This window comes from Leptonychotes weddellii, chromosome 10, assembly GCF_054177405.1.
Source record: "Leptonychotes weddellii isolate Sample4059 chromosome 10, ASM5417740v2, whole genome shotgun sequence".
NCBI classification, from domain to species: domain Eukaryota; kingdom Metazoa; phylum Chordata; class Mammalia; order Carnivora; family Phocidae; genus Leptonychotes; species Leptonychotes weddellii.
Genome location: NC_138378.1, coordinates 108,593 through 122,504, shown reverse-complemented (window position 1 = coordinate 122,504; position 13,912 = coordinate 108,593).

Sequence of the window (13,912 nt, the reverse complement as noted above, 5' to 3'; positions counted from 1 at the left end):
GAGAATGAGAGAGAGAGCATGAGAGGGGGGAGGGTCAGAGGGAGAAGCAGACCCCCTGCTGAGCAGGGAGCCCGATGCGGGACTCGATCCCCGGACTCCAGGATCATGACCTGAGCCAAAGGCAGTCGCCCAACCGACTGAGCCACCAGGTGCCCTTTTCTTTTTTTTTAATAAAGATTTTTATTTATTTGAGAGAGAGAACAAGCATGAGTGGGCAGGAGGGGCAGAGAGAGGGAGAAGCAGACCCCCCGCTGAGCAGGGAGCCCGACGCGGGACTCGATCCCGGGACTCCAGGATCATGACCTGAGCCGAAGGCAGTCGCCCAACCAACTGAGCCACCCAGGCGCCCATAAATAAATAAATCTCAAAAAAAATGACACTCGTGGGAACCTGGGGTCAGGTGGAGACACGCATCATACCGCAGAATCCGGACAGTAGAGGCAATGTGGCCCAAGGAGGGGTCACGTCCTCTCCATCCAGCTTCCGGGGCGGCTGGGCAGGGAGGCATGGAGTAGAGAGGGCTGGAGGGCTGAAGAATGGGCCTCTCGCGCTGAGGCTGAGAGCACACTTAATTATGCATCATACAGAGAACGTCTCACACAGTACACAGAGCATTAAAGGCTGGCTCAATCATGGAGCTGTTTCCTGTGGCTCAACAAGTTTACGATAAACACAGTTAAACTTTTATTTATGACACAGCTGCTAATTGCACCATAAACATTTCTCATCAAGCAATTGCTGTTTACTCGTTTGCCAATCAGCTCATTATCCAACCACCTTTCTCTGCGCTCCCGATACTCCCACTTCCCAAATCCTGCCGTTTGTCATGACTGCCCCTGCAGCTGTCCTCTGGCTGCAGCTCCAAGGTGTGCCCACCCACTTCCCGGCAGGTCGCCTCCTCTCCAGCCTGGCAGGCGCCCATCTATCCTGCTGCCCCTGCGCTAGGAGCCTCGTCCCGTCTGTGGACAGCCCTGCTGACCGGCACTGGCTGGTCCTCCTTCTTTGGCTCCTGAACCTTGCAACCCCCAGGGCACACCTTACCTTGTCTCTCTGCTTGCTGTTGTCACAGCCCCTCAGCTTGCTTGGAGGTCTCCAGCCATCTCTCTGCAACACTGGGGATTACAGAAAACTGAAACTGGGGATCCCTGAGGTTCATTCCTGTCCTTAAGCCGGCCGTGTCCCTAATACCCAGCTCTTGCTGTGGGCTTGCTGGTGCCCAGGATAGCTTCATCTCCTGGGAGGCTGGTCTCACACCTGTTCATGCCTTTGTGTGTTCACTCACTCAACACTGAGCACTTCTTGTGTGTGGGATGTGCTGGGAACTCTTCCCCCAGCATTGCAGAAGCCCTCATCCCCTCCTTCCCATGTTCCCTCTGCAGGCTGGCCCCAGAGTGAGCCCACACAGTGGAGCCTGGCCTAGTGGATACCCTGGATGAAACAGACTTTCCACCTAGCACTCTGGATTCCCTGATGCCTGCCCCGCCAGACAGCAGGCCTAGGGCCTTGGCTTCTGAACTTTCTGAGAGTGACTGGTTAATCTTCTGGGTGGCATTTCTGGAGTCCTCTCTAGTCCCCCTCAGTACAGAGAAATGGCCTGAGCACTTCCTGTGGTCAGAGCCTCCCGAGATATCATTCTGAGGGCCTCCCCTCTATGCTGGGGGTCCAGCCGTGTCACGTGGTCAAGCTTGGGAGGAGGACATGTTTGCATGGGAGCCTCTTGGGAGGAAAGGGAGAGAGACTACCCCATCCCACCAACCCTTTCTTTTCTTAGATCCAACACTATTAGAGCCCCTCGGATGGGTTTGAGTGTCCAGACTAAAGCCTGCTGGTAGGAAAGGACTTCAGGGCTCCTCCCCACACGGGCTCACTCCAAGGGGGAAGGACAAGTACACGTTCCACACGAGGGCCTGGGGACTTGTGGGCAGTGCATGGGCAATAATGTGGGAGCCTCGGGCTCATCAGAGTCAGGTGCCCTGGCCTCCCAGCAGCCTGCAGGGAGCAGCGGCAGAGGACACAGTGTTCCCTGACCAGGGTCCCAGGCCCAGCGTTGGTAGAAATGAGCCCCGACCCAAAACTTAAAGACACAGGCATAGTTTCACTGGGGTCACAGCTGCAGCTGAAGGGACACACGGTCATGACAAAGGTGTCAGGCAGGCTCCCTGAACAGTAGCCAAGGACAGTTTTAAAGGGGCTGAGGTGGGAAAGGAGAGATGTATAGGGCGGGAAACCCCAGGAAAGTGGGTGCACAGACACAGTGACGGAATGCATTTCTTCATACATGGTGGGTTTCATCCGCTTGGCATTAAAATGAGGGGAAAAGTTGGGAAAGGTAAAATTTGGTGACTATCCTGTCTCAGATCCGTTTGAAGCGGATCAGGGCTTGCTCCTTGGTCCATGCTCCCCTCTGCAAGAACACTGGTGACAGCCAGCAGGAAGGGAGTGCCCCGGGGTGCCTGGGCGCATGCTGCAAGCGCCCCGCTGGCCCTAACCCCACCCCAGGCTAGAACCACGCTGCAGGGCTGTGCAGGACACGGGTTCCACAGTGGCACCTAGTGGCCATGACTGGAGTGGCACTGCCCGCTCAGAGGTGGGACTCCGAGTCTGTTCTGGGGCCAGGGGCAGGAGGGGCCCCCTTTGGGCTGAGTATGCCCCCAGCAGGTTTGGACAACTGAGTATGCATGTTGGAGGAGGAAGCTTAGGAAGGACATCATGGACTTTGTGCTAATCGAGGGTTTGAATACTAATTGCACACAAATCAGAGAAACAGAAGCCCACATCTGGATTTGAATCTTGAGCTGGTGAGGGGCCGTTATACCCACTCACCCTCTCAAATGTTTCCTGGCCCCTTCTCTTGGGGTCCAGGGGAGGATCTGGACCAGGCCTCCTTTTCAGGTCTCCTGGTCAGGTGGAGAACAAATCTGTAGCCACATCAAAGTGAGACAGGTGGGCCTTAGAACACTTTGTCTTCAGGCCTGGGCCTAGTATGTGGGGACTGGTATTTGTCAAGTATATCAGCGGACCAGTGGGTTGGGCTATGTGCAGCCCAGGGGCCTGGCAGGATGCCTTGGACCAGCTTGTGGGATCTGCACATGTAAGGGAGTCTGTGGGCCCTGTCCTGTCCTGGGATTGGACACTCTCTGGCTCTGAGTCTGGCCCTTTCTCCCTGTGCCCACCAGCCCCAACTCCAAATCCGGCAGGGGGCTCAGGCTAGGCCTGTGGTCAGGAGACAAAGAGCTGCCCGGGCTGAGGCCCTGGGCAGCTGAGAGGCGTCAGCTTGGGCTGGGGGATGGGCTCCCGACTTCTTGGACAATATCCTTTCCTTCCTTCATACCCCTCACCCCAGACTCTGTTTTCAATCAGTTCAATTAGTACAACTTTAAAGCAATTAGAGAGAATTAGCAGCCGGGCTGCTGCAGGCATGTACCCCTGGCCCCACCTGCCCCATCTCCCTTTGTCCCCAGCCGGGCAGCTGCCCTGGTTCTCCTCGAGAGCCAGCTCAGGCCTCACCTTCTCTACAGGGTCCGTGGAGGGGAGGGCAGGCAGCCCCGGGGAGACACCCAGAGACACGGGTGCTGAGACTAGAAGCGGGACAAGTAAGGGGGACAAGGAAATGAAAATCCATGGGGTTGCTTTCAAAGAAGACAAAGAGGGAACACCGGTTCAAAGCTCAACCCCTGAGCCAGGGTGCTGAGTGCAAATTCAACCAGAGCCAGCCCCTCCTCTGTGCACCTCCCTTCCCTCCCCCACCTCCCTCCACTTCTCCCTCTTCTTCCTCCTTCCTCCCCTCCCTTCCTCCCACTCACTGACCTCCTTGACCTCTCTTGCAGGGAGAGGAGGATTAAACCCTTCCCCTCCCGGTGCTGAGAGCACTGGGTGTTTGTGAGTTTCCTGCTCAGATAGCTGCTCCACTTTTGTGATTTCAGAGGAAGAAAGGGGTGTGCAGCACTTTTCTGGGGAAGGGGAGATGTGCCAGGCTCTACCTGCACTCTGTGTCCTCCAGGGGACCCCAGCCTGGGACCCCTTGCACTCCTTGGCCAGGTCGGGAGTTGTGCCTCAGAAGGAAACCTCTGTCTGGGGCTCTGGCCTCTGCATTCTGCATACCAGGGCGAGTGGGTGCCCAGCCCTGTTACCCTGTGTGTGGCAAGGGCCTTCTGAGCTAGCTCCAGAACAGCATGGGGGAGGTGGTTCCTCTGTGCTACAGAACCCCTGGTCGGAGGCCTGGGCCCCTCTTCCAGGAGGATGGATGGAGCGGGAGCAGGCCAGGTGCAGGCCTGACTTTGCAGACAGAACCCTTTGTACTGGGACCTACCCACCCCTCCCCAAGCCTTCCGGCCCTGCCCCTCCCCACTCCCCCAGCCTCTCAAAGAAGGCCTGTTCTCGGAGCCTCCTCTGGGAGACATCCCCCCCACAAACCAGCGCAGCCTCCCTGAGATGTGTGTGGGCCTCAACAGGGCTCTTCCTTCTTTCACCCATCCATACTGCTCTGAAACTCTTAGCAGGCCCTGAGCTGGGCGCTGGGTAAGGCAGACCCACACTGTCCCTCATCCTCTCCCTGAGGAGTTGGATGCCAGGCAAATGGTGGTACAATGACTGTGCCAGTCCATCTGACAAGGCTGCCAGGAGGAGGGGACCAGCAGAGCTCCAAGGACACCAGACCTAATCTGGAAGCTTCCCAGGGAAGGCTTAGCAGGAGGATCCAGGGGGAGGAGCTGGGTGTGGCAAATCCTGGGAGGTGGGAGGGAGCAAAGCTGAATATGGCTGAGCTCTGGGGAGAGAGGCCTGAGGCCTGAAGGGGGTCTGGCTGGCAGGTGGAGGTCTGAAGGGGCGGGGGGAGCAAAGGACTGGGTGGTTGCTGCTGTCAGGTAGGTGCAGGGAGGTGCTGGGTGTGTGTGTGTGGGGGGGTCCCATCTGTTCTCCAGTCTGGGAAGGGGCCTGCCTAACTCAGCAGGGATAACCTCATGCCCTCACATGTCATAGGGCCAAGCTAGGCAGGCCCACACAGTTCCCTGTGGATAGCTGAAATGGTCTGGGGAGGTCTCTGGGGGTATTTGCCCCTTGATGGCAGGAGGTGATGGGAACCAGCCCACCTCTACTTGTTAAACTGACACTTGGGTCTAATCAGCCTTATCTTGCTCTGGCTGTCCCTGGCCATTCCTGGCAGCCTTCCCTGGGCTCAGTCACCCTTGGCTCCAGTGCATGCAGGTGTCCATGCCCCCTGTCCCCACAGCTGCTACTGAGCAGGTGAGTGTACCTGGGGAGGCCCTCCAAGGAAGGGATGCTGAGGCGTACAAGGCAGTGGGCTCCAGACTTGCAGATCTCACAATCTAGTAAAATTCCATTAGAAATGGTGGGACCACCCACAGAGCCATTGTGACCCACTAATTCATGTCACCATCAGGTCAAAACAGAAAATGTTTTAGATGTTCCCCCACCTGAAAGGGCATCATCTCAAATCCAGGGTGACTCTTCACAGTTAGAGACAGTTGGCTTTGGGGCGCCTGGGTGGCTCAGATGGTTGAGCGTCTGCCTTCGGCTCAGGTCATGATCCCAGCGTCCTGGGATCGAGCCCCGCATCGGGCTTCCTGCTCAGCGGGGAGCCTGCTTCTCCCTCTCCCTCTGCCTCTCTCCCTGCTCATGCTCTCTCTCTCTCTCTCTCTGTATCTCTGTGTCTCAAATGAATAAATAAAAAAATCTTTAAAAAAAAATTTAGAGACAGTTGGCTTCATCAAAACCTCCTTTCTAACCTTGTGTGCCAGTTCCTGGGTTTGGGGCCTCCCAGTAGAGAGGGGCTGCTTCCTGTGCCCCCCAGCTCCCACTCCACCGAGGGCTTCTGCACGGACACAGGATGAGACAAGAGGAAGGTGGAGGGGTCCTCAAGTGATGCTTAATGGCGGGGACTTTCTTTCCCCAGGGCTCGCTCTTTCCATTACAAGTTTTCACTTCCTGAAGCAATTTACTGCATAACGGCCCCACACTGCAGGATAAATGTGAAAAACTGCCGAAGACCGGCAAGGGGTTGAAGACATTTGGATGCCACCTGCAGAAGGCAAAGTAGCTGCCAGCAACTTGTGGTTGTGGTCTGTGGACACGCCTCAGGCTCAGGTCTGAAGGAGGACACTGAGCCCAGACCAGGCGCCCGTCTCAGGAGGCTCCCAGCCCGATGGGAGAGGCACACACCTACGCACCCACGGCTGGGACAGGGTGCTGGGGGTGGCGGCGAAGGGGAGGAACCCCAGGGTGGGTGTGGTGCGGGGCAAGCCTCTGGAGGGAGGATGCAGCCTGCTCCTTTGGCGATGGACAATGGGAGAGTGTCTGCTGCGGCCAGCACATGGAGAGCCCTGTGGGAGTAGGGGCCCCAAAAGGCCTTGATCTGGAGGATGCACACTGAGCCCCTCAAGGTATGCCTCTGGGTCTGAGGAGAGGCGTGTAGGGCAACATGATGGGCCTTGGGTTAAGAGGGAGGTGGACCACGGTGAGGATGGGCAGGGAGGCCTGGACCTTGGCCATGTCCGCTGCACACCCAACTAGCTGGCAGCTGCTGGGGGGCTGGTCCATGTGTCGCCTTCTGGTGGGTGAGGGGCCTGAGGCTCTCATGCTTTCTCCAGCTCCAGTCCCCTCTAGCATCCCCAGGGGTTCTGTCACACAGATGTGCGTGTGGACTCAGACATACACATGCATGCACATGCATACACATATATGTGCACACACAGACACACAGATGTGCAAACACACAAACGTGCACGTGCACAAATGTACAGATGCACACAGAGACATGCACGCACAGATACGGACACACAGACCCACGCAACAGACAGGCGTGCACACACAACTGTGCAGTAAACCTGTACAAGATGTGCAAAGGCAGACGTGTAACCGCAGATGTGCTCACAGTGCTCACACACATGTACACAGAACACACACACAGCTGCCCCTCTGTGCAGCTCTGCTTCTGCAGCAACTTCTCCCATCTGTGGGTTCTCACTTCGAGGCAGCAGAGCTCAGGGATGAGAGTGCGCTCTTTGGAGGCCTGGGTTTGAATTATGACTCTCTCCTCTGGGCCTTGGTTTTCCTGTCTGTGGACAAGGGTTGCTGGAGGGATTCAGTGTGCTAGCATGGGCCAGGGGCTGGTGCTGGGCCATCAGCCATGTTAATTATTCCTGTAGGAGCAGTGCCACCCTGGTGTGTGTGCTCTGGGACCCAGGCGTGGGGTGGGTGGGCTCCTGAAGAGGGGGAGGAGCTCTGTCCGTGCGTGTGGTGGGGGTTCATGGGAGGGCAGGTATCCCTTCCCTGCAGTGGGTTGGCAGTACTGGGTTCAGCCTCACCTGGAGCATGACACCTATGGCCCCCTCCCATGCTATCCTCCTTGGAGCCAGGCCCCTGCTGGGCCAACCCACTCGAGACCCTATATATTCTAAGGGACTCTTGGAGAACTTCTGGTCAAAAAGCCAAGTAACTGGGCAGAGTGGGATCAGGAGGTCCCAGTGAGCTGAACCCTGGTTCAAGGACAAAATCTACTGACCCGTGGAGATCTGGCTGGGGCTGGGGGTTCCTCCACTCTCAGATGGGCTCTGGGAGCCCACCCACCAAGCCCCTGAGACAACGGATTCACTACGGGTGGCTCTGTTGTCTTGCTCCTCTAGAGTGAACAGCAGGAGGCCACCGTGGTTTCAGGGCAGGAGTCAGCACTGGAGGGTCATGCCCCTGCCCACTGCTGACCTGGCGGCTGTCCACGTCCTGGCCTGGCCTGACCTGGCTACTCCAGGGGCTCGGAGTGGGTGGGACTCACTGATGTGGGGTGCTCCTGTTTCTGATCCCAGGGTCATGGTTTTGGCTTTTCCTGCTGAGATGTGGGTGACCCCAAGTGTGGATCTGCAGACCTCCAGGGGGAGTTGGGAGCAGGCTGTGAGGGAGCCACTTGGTTTGGGGCTACAGAGTTTCCTGTTGTGGGTCATGGCTCCTTTGCTGCTTCTCTCAGCTCCATGAAGGGCACAGAGACCCAGACGGCCCACAGCGAACTGGAAGCCAACTCTTTCCAGAGCAGGCGAGCTGTGTACCTCTCTTATTCTTGTCTTTGTCTTCATTCATTCAGGAAACACATAGTGCCCCCACTGTGGAGAACAGGGCGGGCACCATGCTAGGTGTCTGGACGCTGTGGGGAGAGTGGGCAGGCCCTTCCCTGGGGGTGCTGGAGGAAAGGCGGGTTAGGGAGTGCCATGGAGAACTGTCAGGCTGACACACACACACATGAGGTCACCCAAATTGGGGAAGGTATGAAGTACCTGGGGTGGCTGGGGCGGGGGGCGTCAGGGAGGCTTCTCTGAGGAGGGGAGGGGCCCAAGGAGCCACAGTGCCATGGCTGGAGTGAGGCGTGAGGGTCTCCGTGGGCAGCCGCTGCAGGGCCTGAGCGGGACATCATGTGACCTGGCTCGGGAAGAGACCTGGTGGGCCCTCAGTGTGTGTTCAAGAGTGCATGTGAGGTTCCAGGAGCACTAACCGTCCTCCTGTGGAGCTCCAGTCTCCGTGCGTGAGAGACAGCAACACACACACACACACACACACACACACCGCTTAGGTCTGTTCTGCAGTCAGGGCTGGGACATCCGAGGCAGCTTGGGTTGGTCAGAACTGGTCTTGCTGGGGACTTGGAGGAATTCCCAGGGAGGAGGCTTGTGTGGCGGCTGGGGGGGAGTGGGGCCCCCAGGTGACCCGGCCAGGCTAAGGACAGGTCCAGAATGGGCTTTGGCGTTGAGCCAAGAGGAGGATGTGGCCGCCCCAGCCCTGGAGGAGGTGTGGCTCTGAGCTTGGCCGCTGCGCTGCCCAGCCCGCGCCCTTCTGTCCACAGGATGCTGGTGGGCTGCCAGGGGCTTCCAACCCATCGTCCGCCCAGGATGAAGCTGGAGATAGAGGTGGCACTTAGGACCTAAAAGCGCCAGTCACAGATAGTCTCCTCCTGCTGGTTTTCCACTCGTGTTTGCCTTCTGCCTGGCACTGGGAGAAATCAGCTTTTTTGCACACATTGAAGATGAACGTCTAGTTGCGCAAAGGGAGATGGCGGGAGTGGTGGGGGTTTGCAGGCTGCCTTGTTAATCTGGAGCCTAACGTGGGGTCTGGAGCCTTCTTTGATTTAGAAGCAAGGGTTAGCATATGAGTCATGGCCGGTTGGTTGGGGAGGGCCCAGGACAAGCAGTGAGGGTGCAGGATGGGGTATGTGGGGGCGCGTGGACGTCCAGTTGTCTCAGCTGCTTCGCCTTGGACCCCAGGACTCTGTGTGCACAGTGTGCACACGAGGGCCCGTCCCTTGTGCTGTGCCTGTGTGCTTCCCGTGAAGTTTGTGGAACATCGATGTGGTTCCGGGCTTCCCAGTCTATCTTGGCTGATGGAGGGTGCGGTACCCCAGCCAGGCCTCCACTGTGGCCTGATTCTGTGGACCCCAAAGAAGTCCTTTAACTTTTCTGAGCCCACAGAACAGGTAGAATCACTCTCACCTGAAACGCAGGGACGATTCACTGCAGTAAGCAGGTGCCTGCAAGGGGTTCCCTTAATGGTCACTGCTCTTCCTTCAGCCACTGTCCTGACCTTCATTATTGTTCTCTGCAAACCCAAGCCTGCAGTGTTTCCACGGAGATCCCACAGCTGCGTGAAGCTGCGTGAAGCTGCGTGAATGGACGGGCCGTAGCTTCAGGTTCACGCAGGGTCCACCGCAAGCCCATGCTCCTCAGGCACAGGGCTCCCAGCCCCTCCTCCCATGATCCTGCTCATCCCTTGGGCGGGGGGCTACAGCCGCCCCTAGCACGTGGACATCTCTACAAGGTCACCAGGTTCCCCTGAGGCTGCCCTCCTCCCTGCCCTCCTCTCTGGCACCCTGCTCAGGTCTGGTCCGCTCCACTCTCCCTGCCCCTGCCCCCCCCCTCCCCCCGCCCTGCAGGATTTGCATACAGGTGCCCCTGTCTGGTGCAGCTGAAGGGGTGGGGGTGGGGCTCATCAGCCCTCGCTGGGAGGGCCGCGGAAAGGGAGCACAGGTGGTGGGACAATGGCCACTAGCAAAGTGGGTTTTATTCCCCTGCCTCCTTCTCGGAGCTGTGGCCTCGCTCCCGGGCCAGTTGTGGGAGGCAGCCTCTTGTGTTGGGAGCCTCTGGGGAGCCCTTGTTCTGCTGTTAGGTCCCCTGGAGCCTTGTTCTCCTTAGTCACTGTCTGAGCTCAGTTCCTTGTTTATAATTGAGTTGACTGGGGGGCACGGGGTGTGGCCCAGGTATGAACTTACACAAAGACTTTGGGGCTCCCTCCACATGGGGTGGGGCTCAGCACATCCATCAATAGACCTCGATGTCACCGAATGTCTGAAATGTTTTTAATATGAATCCAGCAATTATCTCGTAAATCGTCCAACTGTGAAAAAGGTTGGATTTTACAATGTAAATGTTGGACCCACATCCCAATTTTGGTGGTGCTGCTTTGGCAATCTTGGTTTTCTAGCACCCTGGAGACCTTATGGATTCAGGCATCTAACTCTCCTGGTCTCATGAGGTTCTGGTACCACCTTGGTGAAGGTTGGGGAGTTGCCCATCTCACAGTACCCACTTTCTGGTGACCTCTGGGCCCTCTCCCACAGCCTCTCCCACATCTCCTTCCCCCAGCCTGTGCTCCTGGGGTGTAGGGTGGCCTGACCCTCTTTCCTTCCAGACTCAGGGATGCCTGGCATTTGGGTTGGGGCCAATGTTGTTATTCAGGTCTCTGGTTGTGCATGGGGTTGCCTTGCCTGGATGTGTTCAGGGCTGTGTGTGTGTGTGTGTGTGTGTGTGTGTGTTAGGGGTCAAGTAAGTAGGGGGACAGAGGGTTCTGGGCTTCAGGGGCATTGTGGATTATTTTCCTGGTGGCCTCAGTGAGCCATGTCCCTAGTGTTCAACTCTGGGTGTAGCCTCTCCCACATGTACTGACCTGCACTAGGAAACCTGATGCATCCATCTCCTATCCCCTATTCACAAACCCACCCACTCACCCATCCATCCACTAATCCCCCATCCACCTTTTCACTCACCCATCTACCCACCTATCTATCCACCTATCCATCCACCCACCTATCGATCCACCTATCCACCCACCCATCCATCTACCCCCATCCCCCACCCACCCACATATCTATCCATCCATCCATCCATCCACCCATATACTCACCCCCCCACCCATCCATCCTCCATCCCCCACCCACCCACCCACCCTCTACTCACCCATCCATCTATCCACCCTCCAACCCATCCATGCACTCATGGATGGCAGGGTTGGGGCTCTGAGGGGTGAGGGCTATTGATGGGCTCATTGTAGTCTCATCCAGGAGGTTCAGGACTCTGGTGTGTGTGATGGGTGGGAGGGATGCACAGAATTTGGAAGGTTCCAAGCTGCTCTTACCTGTGAAGGCTAGGATATCTAGAGATTGAATTGGGTTGGGGTCCAGGGAAAGGTGAGGCCTTGGGGCCCTGGGCAGAGCTGCTAGGTCTGGACTGGTTCAGGCAGGCAGCCCTGGGCTGACTAGGCCCAAGCCCTGAGGCCTGTGTTCCCTGTGGTTGTCCTTGTGGATGTGTCCTTCAGGCATCCGCCCAGGGACCCTTCAGACATCGTTGCTGACCTCCTGCCCTTCTGGCTTTGCTCATGTTCCCATCAGATGCTTCCTGCTCACTCCAGGGCTGGGACTAGCAACTGAGTCTCATCATCCCCCTCCCCCCATTCTACCTTTCAGCCTAAAGTGAGACACCTCCTCACCAGAGGCTTCCACTAAGAACCCTTTCCTAGTGAGTTCCCACTTGAGGACAGCACCACTGACGCCTCTCTTTGTGGTGCAGAACCTCAGCCCCTCTCAGTCACAACTACAAGTCAGGAACAACAATGTTGGCTTTGTAGGGTACCTAGCATGGATGGAATGTCTCCTGTTCTCCCTCCTCAGGGGCTAGACCTGGGGATCCAGTATCCAGTGGGGACATACTGCCTGGCTCCTTTGGTGGGGTCAGTGTGTTTGTTGGGATGACAGGACAGCATGCACCAGGATCTGTCTCCCACTGCTAGCTCTGTCGAGGTCCCCAGCTGCCCTTTCCCCCTTCTGGGCTCTGGGGCCCCGTTTGGGATGGGAGGCCCTGGTCACCTCTGGCCCTCACCCCAGGGCACTGTGTGTGAGACTGGGTGTTGACAGTTCTGTCCCTTCCCTCCTTCACTCACCCAGGAAGCTGTTGCTGTCACATCCAGAGTGTGGTGTTGGCCCCTGACTGGCTCTTAGTCTGCAATACTGGGTGTGGCTGGAACCACCCCAGGGTCAGTCTGTCCTGGGCATCTCAGGACAGAGTCTTGGGAGGGAGGGCTTCTCCTGAGGTGGTCAGAGTGCTGCTCTCAGACCTCAGCCTGTGGCCAGCCAGGACCCACTGGCTCCAAAATCCGTTCCTGCTGCGGTGGGGTTGGGACATTCAGGCAAAGGGGTTTCCCTCCTGGGACTCTGCTGGGGGGCTCCCCTCCCCAAGAACCCATCTTGACATTGTGGGCTGTGCTCTCGTGGGCACTAATAAACAGACGCCACCAGCCCAGCCTGCCATGGCAACCGCCCGCAGCCTCCCTCTCTGTCCGGGCTCTGGGCAGCTTTATCTCTGAGGCCATCTGTTCTGAGAGCAGAATTCCAGAGCCGTTTAAACAGAGCCTGGATCAGGGCAAGGAGCCGAGCCCTCTACCCTCCCACGTGTGTGCACACACTCAGGAACACAGGCACATGTAAGAACACGGCACACACACTCACGCCACACATAGGCACGTGCACGCACAGGCAGATGAGGCATGTTCCCTGCAGGGTGCAAGGACAGCAGAAGGACAAAATCGGGGAGGCTACCACCCAGTGCTTACTTTCTCCTGGGCCCAGGCAGCCTGTCTCCTTCATAGCCCCTCCCTCCCCTTTTCTCTCCTCTCCTCACCTCTCTGTCTGTCCAAGCCCATCTGATTTCTGCCTTTGTCTCTCCCTCGTCCCCACACTGGTCTCCTTTTTTGCTTGTCTGTATCTGTCTCTGTGTCCCATCCCCTTGACCGTGGTCTCCAGCCCCTCCCCACTTCTCCCTCAGTGGGCTGTCCTCTGTCTCTCTCCCAGCAGCTCAGCCGCTCTCTTCTTTTTGCCTTTTCTGTCCTCAGGAGGCTTCTGGTCCTCTCCCTGGTCCTGGCTGGGCCCAGAACAGTTTGGCAGGGCCTGTGGCTTGCTCACACCTCGGGGCTGGACACGTTTGCTCCCCATGCTCTCTTTCCTCGCCTCCTCTGGCCCAGATGGCCAGGGGTGGGGGACCATTAGACACTGCTCTCAGTTTCCTGGCTCCCCCAGGGTTTGGGGGAGCCTGGGGAGTCTGCCCACACCTGGCACCACGACCCTCGCTGTCTGGACAGGCAGCACCCAGCCTCTCTGGGACCACTGCAGTTCCTTCTCAGTGCTTGTGCTGTGGTGTGTGGGCCTTTCCCTGCTGGCCTGAGCTCTTGCTAAGTCTTCTGAGAGCTGCCCAGAGACAGGCAAGCAGGGGACCCGAAGGGGCAGACCCGAGGGGCTTCTTGGGCACAAATATTGGGCGGGGCTCTATTAAAATGCCCCTGGAAACTGGTGCAAGCCTGGACTTCCAGTGGCCGTGATCTGAAATACTTTCCCTGCCTGGGCACCCTGTGGCCCCTGGAGACCCCGACAGGCCCCACCGGGCAGACCCTAGTCTTGCTGTTCCTCAGGCATACAATGCTGAAGTCTCAACTAGGACTATACCTGGGGCAGGTCTTTCTTCGGCCAGGGCAGCCGCGCTCAGTGCTGTGCTCCGGTCAGAGGGAGGGAGGTGCCGTGGTGGCACAGAGCCCCTGGGAGAGCTGGGGTGTTGGCTGCTGTGGGCAGCTGGAGCCGCATCCTGCCGAGGGAGCTCTT